The sequence below is a fragment of the Pan paniscus genome, chromosome 6 (assembly GCF_029289425.2).
Source record: "Pan paniscus chromosome 6, NHGRI_mPanPan1-v2.0_pri, whole genome shotgun sequence".
Lineage (NCBI taxonomy): Eukaryota > Metazoa > Chordata > Mammalia > Primates > Hominidae > Pan > Pan paniscus.
The window spans coordinates 92,791,935-92,805,572 of NC_073255.2; positions in this window are offsets into that span (position 1 = coordinate 92,791,935).

The following is a 13,638-nucleotide window of genomic DNA, read 5'->3' on the forward strand; positions in this document are numbered from 1 at the left end:
GTTGATGCATAAAATTCGCCTTCACAGACAGATCCCATCTGTACTTTTTGTATGAGAATTCTTGGAGAGGCAGGAAAGCTTCCAGGAAAAGAAGTTAATCAGGAGCCGGATGCGGTGGCTCAAGCCTGTAATCCCAGCACTTTGGGAGGCCGAGGCTGGTGGATCCCCTGAGGTCAGGAGTTTGAGACCAGCCTGGGCAACATGGCAAAACCGCATCTCTACTGAAAATACAAAATTATCCAGGCATGGTGGTGGGGGCCTCTAATCCCAGCTACTAGGGAGGGCAGGATAATTGCTCGAACCTGGGAGGCGGAGGTTGCAGTGAGCCGAGATTACACCACTGCACTCCAGCCTAGGCGACAAGAGCAAAACTGTGTCTCAAAAACAAAAACATTGAGGCCGGGCGTGGTGGCTCACGCCTGTAATCCCAGCACTTTGGGAGGCCAAGGCAGGTGGATCACGAGGTCAGGAGATCGAGACCATCTTGGCTAACACAGTGAAACTCCATCTCTACTAAAAATACAAAAAACTAGCCAGGCATGGGTGGGCGCCCGTAGTCCCAGCTACTCTACTCAGGAGGCTGAGGCAGGAGAATGGCGTAAACCCCGGAGGCAGAGCTTGCAGTGAGCCGAGATCCGGCCACTACACTCCAGCCTGGGCGAAAGAGCGAGACGCCATCTCAAAAAAAAAAAAGAAAAGAAAAAAAGAGTTAATCAGGAAGTGTGGGGACAGTGTATTCCAGACAGAGGGATCAGTGTGTGCAAAGGTCCAAAGGCTTGGCACACTTGCCTGAGACTAGGTATGAGGATTTTGCATTGATCCAGGGGGAAAATGTGGGTGGCCTAAACTCAGAAAGTGAGGGTGAGTTATAGAGAACAGGGCGGACCCAAGAGAAATTGAGGAAGGAGATCCCGTGGGCCCTGGTGATTCTCCTGTCTTGAAGGAGGCAGTGACTCAGGTATAACATCCAGGCTACTTGGTGCTATTGGCAGACTTCCAGGCTTCTGGTTTCAGGAGAGGTGGAGGATATTGCATTTGGTTTCAGTCATGCCTTTAAGGGCACGCTGGTAATATCAGATAGGCAACTAGAGAGATCTGGGCTGTATGGCTTTTGCTGCAGAAAAGCAAGCCACAAGTCTGTCTGCCCTTCTAGAAACTAGAGAATAAGGCACCCACCCAGAGAAGTCTGCATTCAAACCTCTCTTATCCACTTCTTCCTTCCCTCTCTACCTCCTGACCAGAGAGGGAACTGCAGCCTGTCTTGGGTATTTGCCACTGTTCAAACCTTAGACTCATCCAGTGTTCAAGAAAATTGCTCAGTTTCCTTCACGCTCTCTGGTATCATTTAGACCCAGCATCAGCCTGGCTGTACAGGAACTGGGCACGTGAGTGAGTTTCATGCCAATGGGAGGCTGGAAGGCGGGAATAAAATCAAAGCCGTCCCTGAGAGGGTAAACTGGTTAGTGTCATGGAGAAAAATCACAGCCGACTGGGCACAGTGGCTCATGCCTGTAATCCCAAGCACTTTGGGAGGCCAAAGCGGGCACATCACCTGAGGTCAGGAGTTCAAGACCAGCCTGGGTGACACAGCGAAACTCCATCTCTACTAAAAATACAAAAATTAGCCAGGTGTGGTGGTGTGCACCTGTAATCCCAGCTACTTGGGAAGCTGAGGTGGGAGAATCGCTTGAGCCCGGGAGGCGGAGGTTGCAGTGAGCAGAGATTGTAGCCACTGCACTCCAGCCTGGGCAACGGAGTGAAACTCTGTCTCAAAAAAAAAAAAAAGAAAGAAAGAAAGAAAAGAAAAGAAAGAAAAATCACGGTGCCTCAATTGCCCATATTAAAAGAAATCCTATTGCTGATTTTGCCATTGTTTCCTTTGTATCCACTGATTTCCCAAAGAATTTAAGGAGAAACTCTGTAGTGGTTTCCAAGGTTCAAATAAACAGCAGTAGTGGCTGTGGGATCAAAACTGCATTCCAAGAACATTGCTCCACTCAGTTCAGTATGATTCATTTCAAGGCCACTTTTTCTTTCTATACATTTATTTCATTTTCAGAGTTGGGGTCTCGCTCAGTCCCCCAGGCTGGAGTGCAGTGGCATAATCGCAGCTCACTGCAGCCTGGAACTCTTGGGCTCAAGTGATCTTCCTGCATCAGCCTCCCAAGTAGCTAAAAGTGGAGACTTTAAGACCCACCAGCATGCCTGGCTAATTTACGTTTATTTTATTTTTGTACAGATGAGGTCTCACTGTACTGCTCAGGCTGGCCTTCAACTCTTGACCTCAAGCGGTCCTCCTGCTTTACCCTCCCAAAGCTCTGGGAGTACAGACACATGCCATCACCCCTGGCTAATTAAAAAAAGAAAAACATCCCAGCACTTTGGGAGGCCGAAGCGGGCGGATCACGAGGTCAGGAGATTGAGACCATCTTGGCCAACATGGTGAAACCCCGTCTCTACTAAAAATACAAAAATTAGCTGGGCGTGGTGGCACACACCTGTAATCCCAGCTACTCGGGAGGCTGAGGCAGGAGAATCACTTGAACCCGGGAGTCGGAGGTTGCAGTACTCCAGCCTGGCAACAGTCTCAAAAAAAAAAAAAAAAAAGAAAGAAAGAAAAGAAAAGAAAAACAAAAATCATACTCTTTTTTTTTTTTTAGAGATAGGGTCTTGCTATGTTGCCCAGGCTGGCCTTGAACTCCTGTAAGGCCCTTTAACAATGTGCACACCCAAGCAATGTGGTCACTTGCACTCTCAGCCACAACCCCCTCTGCCCCACCACACACATTGCTCATCTTGACCTCAGCTCAATTATTTAACAGATTTATTGCCAAACCTGGGTTTTCATGCACGATTTCCAGGAAATGTGAGAGTTGAAATCAAGTTGAACTCACGTGGTTTTGCTCCTTAACTTGAGTTTTCTCTACGATTTCTGGGAGACTTTATAGCTCTGTCTTCAGCAATCTCTGCTAGTTGCTTATTTTGACTCTAGGAAGCTTTAAGGTAATCTATCCTATTAAACCCAAATAGAATGTTGGCAAGAGTTTTAGCATCAGCCCCCACCAAAGAATAGTTTATCTTGCCTGAGAAGTATAAGATCAAATATCCATGTCATTGGAGGGAATTTTCTTTGCTTGACTTTCAGAATAAAATATGCTTTGAACTCCTTTACTGGAGGAAATAAAAAAAATTAAAAATAAAAGCAAAAATGTCTTCAGTTGAATCACTTTGGCAACACCACTGCCCCTGCCTTCTCTCAGCAAGCTTGGAGGCTTCAGAATTTGTATGAAAGTGTCTTAGCATTGAGCCATATGTGTAACTACATATTAACACCTGTCACCATATTGAAAGACCTGAGAATCAGTTTATACTCACTTGTCAGGACAGAAACCTTTAGTGTAAAAACTGATGTGAAATATGAGAGACCCTCACAACACAACTTGATTAGTTTCCAAATATATTTTAGCAGAACCACAGAGAAGTATATAACCAAAGGGATTAGAACTGGCTCTTCCCGACAAGCCCGTTCTTGTCTGCCACTCCATGAAGCAAAGAGGGACAACTATTCTCAGGAACCATCTTCTATTTTTCCATCAGTAGTAACTTTCTCTACGCTTTTCCTTACTTTATCATGTATTTGTGGTGTAAAAGCCATTCAAGAAGACATAAGCAGGTTTGGCATGGTGGCTCATACCTGTAATACCAGTGCTATGGAAAGCCAAGGTGAGAAGATTGCTTGAGGCTAGGAATTCAAGACCAGCCTGCACAACATAGCAAGGCTCCATCTCTGCAAAACAAATTCTTTATAATTAGCTAGACATGGTGGTGTGCACCTGTAGTTCCATTTATTTGGGAAGCTGGGCAGGAGGTTTGCTTGAGCCCAGGTGTTAGGGCCTGTAATGAGCTGTGATTGTACCACTGCATGCCAGCCTGAGTGACACAGCAAAACCCTGTCTGTAAATAAATAAATGAAGTTAAAATATAATGCTTCAGGCCGGGCGTGGTGGCTCACGCCTGTAATCCCAGCACTTTGGGAGGCCGAGGCAGGTAGATCATGAAGTCAGGAGATCGAGACCATCCTGGTTAACATGGTGAAACCCCATGTCTACTAAAAATACAAAAAATTATCCGGGTGTGGTGGCGGGCACCTGTAGTCCCAGCTACTTGGGAGGCTGAGGCAGGAGAATGGCATGAACCTGGGAGGTGGAACTTGCAGTGAGCCGAGATGGCACCACTGCACTCCAGCCTGGGTGACAGAGCGAGACTCCAACTTACATATATGAAAATGCTTCATTATATTCTTATTATGTATTATTTTTCTTTCCTGTGTTTCCATTAAAATAATCATGAAGATGTACAAATAGAGGGACAAAATTTAACACTGGAAACCAAAGATAAAAGTTGAGAAGAAAATTTCTGATAACCACAGAACCTGAAAGACTGAAGAAGAAATTCAACAGATGATTAACTTACATGCTACCTTTTGAACCATAGTAATTCTGCCAAGCTACAACCAATGGGGAGTCTAGAGCCAGCTTAATATAGAACAGCCTACATCTTTCCTTTCTCACATAATAAGTGCCCTTTTATTTCCTTTACTACCCATGTCTGTGGTTTTGGGGGAATCGGAGGCCCTCTATCCTAGAGATATCCACTGTTCTCTCCATTACCTCATCTGAGGAACACAGGCTTGGGTCTAACAGCTAATTTCTCATCAGAAACCAAGAAGGTCAAAAGCTGTTAGGATGACATATTCAACATGCTGAAAGGAAATAAAACACTGTGAACCAAAATTTTATATGGAGCAAAACTAAAGTCAATATAAATGGATGTTTTGTTTGTAACTCTTTTTTCTGTCTGACCAAAAAGACAACTCATAAAGCAAGAATTATAAATCTGTGTTAATTGGGCACATAAAATATAAAGGTGTAATTTGTGAAAATAACAGCATAGACGAAATGGACAAGACTGAGATGGGTTTGTTTACTGGTTAGTTCTACCAATATTTAAGGTAAAAATTATAACAATTCTCTGCAATCTCTTTCAGAAGGCTGAAGCAGAGGGAATACTTCCTAACTCATTCTATGAGGCCAGCATCACCCTACTATCAAAACAAAAAAAGATATTACAAGAAAAAAATGACCAACTCATAACTTACATAAATATAGATGCAGAAATTCTCTAAAGAATTAGCCAATGTCATCCACCAATGTGTAAAAATAATTATGTACCACAATCAAGTAGAATTTATCCAGGTTATGCAAGGCTGGCTCAGTATTTGAAAAATCAACTAATGTAATCCATCACATCACTTTCTAAAGAAGCAAAAGTTAAAATATAACAGATGTTGGCAAGGTTGCAAAGAAAAGCTAATTTTTATTGGTGGGAAGGTAAATTGCTTCAGCCACTGTGGAAAGCACTTTGGAGATTTCTCAAATAACTTAAAATGAACTACCATTCAACCCAGCAATCCCATTACTGGGTGTATACCTAAAGGAAAATAAGTCATTCTACCAAAAAGACATCTGCATCCGTATGTTCATCGCAGCACTGTTCACAATAGCAAAGACATGGAATCAACCTAGGTGCCTGTCAGTGGTGGATTGTATAAAGAAAACGTGATATATATATATATCATGGAATACTGTGCTGCATTAAAGAATGAAATTATGTCCTTTGTAGCCACATGGATGCAGCTGGAGGCCATCATCCTAAGTGAATTAATGCAGAAACAGAAAACCAAATACCACATGTTCTCAATTGTAAGTAGGAGCCACACATTGGGTAGATACTGGGGACTACTGGAGGGGAACAGGGCTGAAAATCTACCTATTGGGTACTATGCTCACTACCTGAGTGATAGACTCATTCATACCCCAAACATTAGCTTCATGAAATATACCCATGTAACAAACCGGCACATGTACCTCCTGAACCTAAAATAAAAGTTTAAATTATAAAACAATAACGATAAACCAGAATAAATCAAACCAGGAGATTGAATTACCTTTCACCTATAGATGAAGACCTATTCCTGTACATGGCCAGCTATTAGGAGACCCAGTGTGGTCAAAGCATTTCTAATTTCTCAACATCCACCAGATCCTCAGCCTCACAACATGACATTTTTGAGAGAAAACTATGTGGGGTTTTTGGGTGGGGGAAGGAGGATTACAATAACTATTATTTCTAGTTTCATAGCAATAAAATCCATAATTAGTTTATTATTATTAAATAAAATATTTTTACTATAGGCTCTATTTACAGTGTTTAAATAAACTACATTCTAAATGTTAAAAAAAAAAAGAAAATTACAAGTTTATATCAGTAGATGCAGAGAAAGCATTTGACAAAATCCAATACCTATTCGTGATAAAAACTCTCAGTAAACTAGAAATAAAAAGTAATTTCCTCAATGTGATAAATACTACCTACCAAACACCTACATCTAACATCATACTTACTGGTGAGACACATGAGGCTTTCCCACTAAGATCAGGAACAAGGCAAGGATACCTCTTCCCACCACTGCTTTTCAACATCATACTACAAGTCCTACCTAATGTAATAAGACATAAAAAGGAAATAAAACGTACACTGATTGGTAAGAAAGAAATGAAACTGTCTTTATTCACAGATGACATGATAGTCTGAGAAGAAAATATGAAATAACTGACAAGAACAACTCTTGGAGCTAATAAATGATTATAGCAAGGTTGCAGGATACAAGATTAATATACAAAAATCAATCACTTTCCTATATACCAGCAAAAAACAAGTGGAAACTGGATTTAAAAACACATGCAACTTTCATTGTTACCCCCCAAAATAATATACTTAGGAATACATACAGTAAAGTGTGTACAGGATCAATGTGAGGAAAACTACAAAACTCTAATGAAAGAAATCAAATAATAGCTAAATAAATGGAGAGCCATTCCATGTTCATAGATATAAAGATTAAATACTGTCAAGATGTCAGTTCTTCCCAACTTTATCTATAACGTCAATGCAATTCCAATCAAAATCACAGCAAATTATGTTGTGATATTGACAAACTGGTTTTACAATTTATTATGAAGAAGCAAAAGACTCATAGTGGCCACCACATTATGAATTGAGAAAAAGAGGACTGGCAGTACCTCACTACAGTAATCAAGATTGTGTGGTATTAATAAAAAAAATAGACAAATAGATTCGTAGAACAGAATAGGGAGCTCATAAATAGACCCACATAAATATAGTCAACTTTTCTTTTAAAAAGGAGCACAAACAATAACATGGAGGAAAAAAATAGTCTTTCAGCAAGTGGTGCTAGAACAACAGGACACCTACATGCAAAAACAACAACAAAAAAGAATCTAGTCACAGACTTTGTGCCATTCACAAAAACTAACTCCAAATGGATCACAGGCCTAAATGTGAAAGACAAAACTATAAAATTCCTAGGAGATAACATATGAGAAAATCTAGATGACCTTGGGTTTAGCAGTGACTTTTTACATACAATATCAAAGGCACAATCCATAAAAGAAAGAAGTGATAAGCTGAACTTCATTAAAATTAAAATTTATACTCTGTGAAAGGCACTGTCAAAAGAATGAAAGAAGTCACAGACTGGAAGAAAATATTTGCAAAAGACATATTTAATAAAGGGCTATTATCCAAAGCATACAAATAATTCTTAAATGCAACAATAAGAAAACAGACAACCCAATTAAAAAAGAGACAAATACCTTAAAAGATACCTCCCAAAAGCAAATATACAGATGGAAAATAAGGATATGAAAAGATGTTCACATCATATGTCATCATGGAAATGCAAATTAAAATAATGAGATACCACTAACCTATAAGAACAACTCCAATCCAGAATATTGACAACATCAAGAATGTGAAGCAAAGAAATTTTCATTCATTGCTGGTAGGAATGTAAAATGGTACAACCACTTTGGAAGACAGTTAGGTAGTTTTTTACAAAACTAAACATACTCTTGCCATATGATTCAGGAATCTTGTTCCTTGGAATTTAACCAAACGAAGTGTAAACTTATGTCCACCCAAAAACCTGCATATGGGGGTTTATAGCAGCTTCATTCATAGTTGGAAAGACATGGAAGCAGCCAAGATCTTCTTCAATAGGTGAGCGAATAAACTGTGGTACATCTAGGCAATGGAATATTATTCAGTACTAAAAAGAATGAGTTAGCAAGCCATAAAAAGATATGAAGAAACCTCAAGTGCATATTACTCTAGTAAATGAAAGAAGCAAAGCTGGAAAGACTATATACTGTATTATTCCAATTATATGACATTCTAAAAAAGGCAAAACTATGGAAACCATAAAAAGATCAGTAGTTGCCAGGAGTTAAAGGGAAGATAACAATGAATAGGGAAGGCATAGAGGATTTTTAGGGCAAATATCCAAAACCATAGATTATACAACATAAAGAATGAAGCCTCATATACGCTATGGACTTTGGGTGATAACGATGTGTCCATGTAAGTTCACCAAGTGTAAGAAATATGTCACTCTGTTAGGGATGTTGATAATGGGAAAGTCTGTGCATGTGTGAGGGCAGGGGATAAATAGAAAATCTTTGTACCTTTCACTCAATTTTGCTGTGAACTTAAAACTGCTCTAAAGTAATAAATCTTTTAAAAAAAAAGGTGAGGGGGAGTGACACAAGCATGATGGCAGAATAGGAGTTTTCAGCACTCATTCACCCACAGGAACACTGATTTTGACAACCACCCACAGATGAGAGTCCATTTGTGAGAGCCTGGGAGTCCAGCAGAGAGGTCCCAGCACCTCACTGGAGCAAAAAATCTGAAAATAGATGCGCTGAAAAGGGTAAGAAGAACAATTTCACTTTACTCATGTCACCACACCCCCAAAGCAGCACAGCTCAGTGCCAAGAGAACTCCTTGGCCTGCAGTTTCTGCCACAGGGGAAAGTGAAAGCATAGTGAGTGCCTGTTTTCCCCAACCATGTGGGATGCTGTCCAAGAGGTCCACTTCTTTTTTGTCTCATCCAGAACACGAAGCAGATTGGCACAGCTGAATAGTCTGGGACCAGATAAAAAGCAACAATAAGAGACAGGGGCTCAAACCATCTGGGACACAGAACTCAACAAAAGGCTGTTGTTTCTACTAACTACCTCACATTCTTCTCCAGCAAGAGGCCTGCCCATGAACGTAGTTAGGACATAGCACCTGGCGATTTCCCCAACTAATTCATGCACTCACCCAGTATTTCGTGTGCCCTTCTCCTCCCACAGCTGATACCCTGAATGCATTCCCACTGATAGCACACTCAAGCATCTGCAGGTCATGCACAAGCACAGATAGACAGCTGTCTCAGCCCTGCTAGATTGGGAAAAGGCATTTAACCTTGCATACTTTAAAGAACTGCCCTGGGAAAAATAAACGGGACACTCTCAGCACCCAGCTGCCTTTGCATAATTGAAAGAAGGCATACAATCCTAAGACCTTCTCCTCAAGACAGAACAAGAGGACTAGAGTGTATCAGTGAAAATGTCTGAGAGACACCGAATTACTAGTTGGGCTGACTGGTGAAGGTCTTTCTCTTCTAAAGCCAGTCAGTAAAGACTGGATGAGGTCACTGCTTCTTCACATGTGAATACAGCAATGCAAGACTTCAAGAAACATGAAAAATCAGTGAACAAAAACATCACCAAAGAAACTCAATAATATTCCATTAACTGACCCTATAGAAATGGATATCTCAAAACTGTCTGACAAAGAATTTAAAATAATTGTTTTAAAGGGCTCAGTGAGCTACAAAAGAACACAGATTAACAACTCAATGAAATCAGGAAATCAATACATAAACAAAATAAGAAGTTCAACAAAGAGATAGAAATTATTAAAGAGAACCAAACACAAAATCTAGAGGGGAAGAATACAATAGGAGAAATGAAAAATGCAATAGAGAGCTTCAGCAGCAGATTCCACCAAGTAGAAGAAAGAATCTATGAATTCAAAGCCAGATCATTTGAAATTATCCAGTCAGAGATGACAAAAGAAAAAAAGAATAAAAAAGAATGGGGAAAGCCTATGAGATTTATGAGACACCATCAAGCAAACCTATATTTTATATATATATAATTATATATTATTATATAAATATATTATATATATTTTATATATGGTTTATATATTAAATATATATATTATATATTATATATCAAATATATATTATATATATTATTTATATATAAATATATAAAATATATATAAAAATAAATATATAAATATATATAAATATTTAATATATAAATATATATAAATATAGTTATATATTTATATATATTTATTTATATATATTTATATTATATATATAATATATATTTTTATATAAAATATAAATATATTATAAAATATATCTATATATAAATATATATAATATATGTGTATATTTATAAATATATTAATATATATAATTATATAATATATTTTATATATTATATAATTATATATAATATATATTCTATATATATGTATTTTATATATATATATATATATAAAGGGTTATTCTACACAAATCATAACCAAAAGAGAGCAGGTTTGGCTGTTTTATATCAGACAAAATAGACTTTAAATCAAAAAGTGTTATAAGAGCTAATGAAGCTCATTGTGTAATAATAAAAGGATTAATCCATCAAGAGGTTATACTAATTTTAAATATATATGTACTCAACACTGGAACACAAAAATATATAAAGCAAATATTAATAGAACTGAAGAAATAGACAACAATACAATAATAGTAGGGAACCTCAACACCCAACTGTAAACAATGAATAGACCATCCAGACTGAAAATTCTGTAGGGAAACAACAGATTTGAATACACTACATACCAAGTGGACCAAACAGACATGTACAGAACATTTCATACAATAGCAGCAGACTACACATTTTATTAAGTGTACACAGACCATCTCTGGTATAGATCGTATGTTGAGCACGAAACAAATCTTAACAAATTTAAGAGGAGCGAAATTATATCAACTATCTTTTTTGCTATGAAACTAAAAGTCAATGTCAAGAGAAAAATTTGAATTTTCACAAATATGTGTAAACAACATGTTCCAGGACAACAAATAGGTTAAAGAAGAAAGCAAAGGGTAAATCAAAGAATACTTTCAGACAAATGAAAATTGAAACACAACATGCCAACTTATGGGATGTAGCAAAATAAGTTCGAAGAGGGGAGTTTATAGTGATAAACACCTAGGTGAAAAAAAGATAGCTCTAAAATACACAAATTTAAGTCTCAAGGAATTAGAAAAATAAGAACATAGTAAGCCCGAAGTCAGCAGAAGGAAGGAAATAAAAATTAAAGCAGCAATAAATGAAACAGAGACTACAAGAACAAAAGTTTAATAAAAGTAAAAAGTCAAGTTTTAAAAAAAAGATAAAACTGGCAAATTTTAATTAGAATTACCAAGGAAAAAGAGAGAAAACACAAATTTAACAATTAGAAATGAGGCCAGGCACAGTGGCTCACGCCTATAATCCTAGCACTTTGGGAGGCCAAGGTGGGCAGATCACTCGAGGTCAGGAGTTCGAAGCCAGCCTGGCCAACATGGTGAAATCCCGTCTCTATTAAAACAAAACAAAACAAAACAAAAAAATAGCTAAGTGTGGTGGCAGGCACTTGTAATCCCAGGTACTCAGGAGGCCGAGGCAGGAGGAGGATTGCTTGAACCCAGGAGGCAGAGGTTGCAGTGAGCCGAGATCACACCACTGCACTCCAGCCTGGGTGACAGAGCAAGACTCCAGCTCAAAAAAAAAGGAAAATTATAATTGAGAGAAGAGACACTACAACGTATGCCACAGTAATACAAAGGATTATAAGAGACTACTATAAATAATTATATACCAACAAATTGAATAACCTAGAAGAAACAGATAAACTCTTAGAAACATACAACCTACAAAGACTGAATCATAAAGAAATAGAAAACAGACCAATAATGAATAAGGAGATTGAATCAGTCATCAGAATAGCCCAAAAAAGAAAAGCACAGAGTCAGATGTATTCACTTGTGAATTCTACCAAACATTTAAAACAGAATTAATGTCAACCCTTTTCAAATTCTTTCAACAAATTGAAGACGAGGGGATACTTATAAATTCATTTTATAAGGCCAGTATTACCCTGATACCAAAACCAGAAAGAACACTGTAAGAAAAGAAAATTACAGTCAAAATCCTCAACAAAATACTAGCCATCTGAACTCAGTAACACATCAAAAAGATCATACACCACAATGAAATGGGATATATCCCTGGCATGCAAGGGTGATTCAACATATATAAATCAGTACTAAGATATGCCCATTAACAGAGTGAAGAATAAAAATCAGATCACCTCACGCCTGTAATCCCAGCACTTTGGGAGGCTGAAGTGGGCAGATCATGAGGTCAGGAGATCAAGACCATCCTGGCTAACACTGTGAAACCCCATCTTTACTAAAAATATGAAAAATTAGCCAGGCATGGTGGGTCATGCCTGTAGTCCCAGCTACTTGGGAGGCTGGGGCAGGAGAATTGCTTGAACCCGGGAGGCAGAGGCTGCAGTGAGCCGAGATCGCACCACTGCACTCCAGCCTGGGTGACAAAACGAGACTCTGTCAAAAAAAAAAAAAAAATTCAGATCATTATCTCAATACTGGCAAAAAAAAAAAAAATTGACAAAAATTGACAACATTTTTTAATGGTAAAAAAAAATTCTCTATAAATTAGGTACCGAAGGAATGTGCCTCGACATAGTAAAGCCCATGTATGATGAACCCACAGATAATATCATCCTCAATGGTGAATAGTTGAAGGCTTTCCCTCTAACATCGGTAACAAGACAAGGATTCCCACCCTTACCACTTTTGTTCAACATGGTATTGTAAGTTCTAGCCTGAGTAATTAAGTAAGAAAAGATATAAAAGGTATCTGAGTCATGGAGAAAGAAGTAAAATGGTATGTGTTTGCAGACGACATAATCTCATATATAGAAAACCTAGATACACCACCACAAACCTGTTAGAACAAATAAGCAAATTTAGTAAAGTTGCAGGATTCAAAATTTACATGCAAAAATCAGTTGTGTTTCCATACACTAGGAACAAACTACCTAGAAAAAGAAATTTTAAACTTTCTATTTACAATAGGATCAAAAACAATACAATATTTAGGAATAAATTTAACCAAGGAAGTGAAAGATCTGTGCACCAGAAACTATGTATGACATTTATGAAAGAAATTGAAGAAGGCACAAATAAATGGAAAGCCATCCTTTGTACATGCACTGGAAGAATTAATATTGTGAAAATGTCCATACTACCCAAAGTGATCTACAGATTCCATGTAATCCCCATCAAAATTCCAATGAAATATTTTGCAGAAATAAAAAAAAATTCTAAAATTTGTATAGAACTACAAAAGACCCAAATAAACTAAAACAATCTTGAGAAAAAAAGCTGAAGGCATCATACTGCCTGATTTCAAAATATATTACAAAGCTTTACTAACCAAAATAGCATGGCACTGGCATAAAAGTAGATGCAATAACCAATGAAACAGAACAGAGAGCCCAGAAATAAACCTACACATT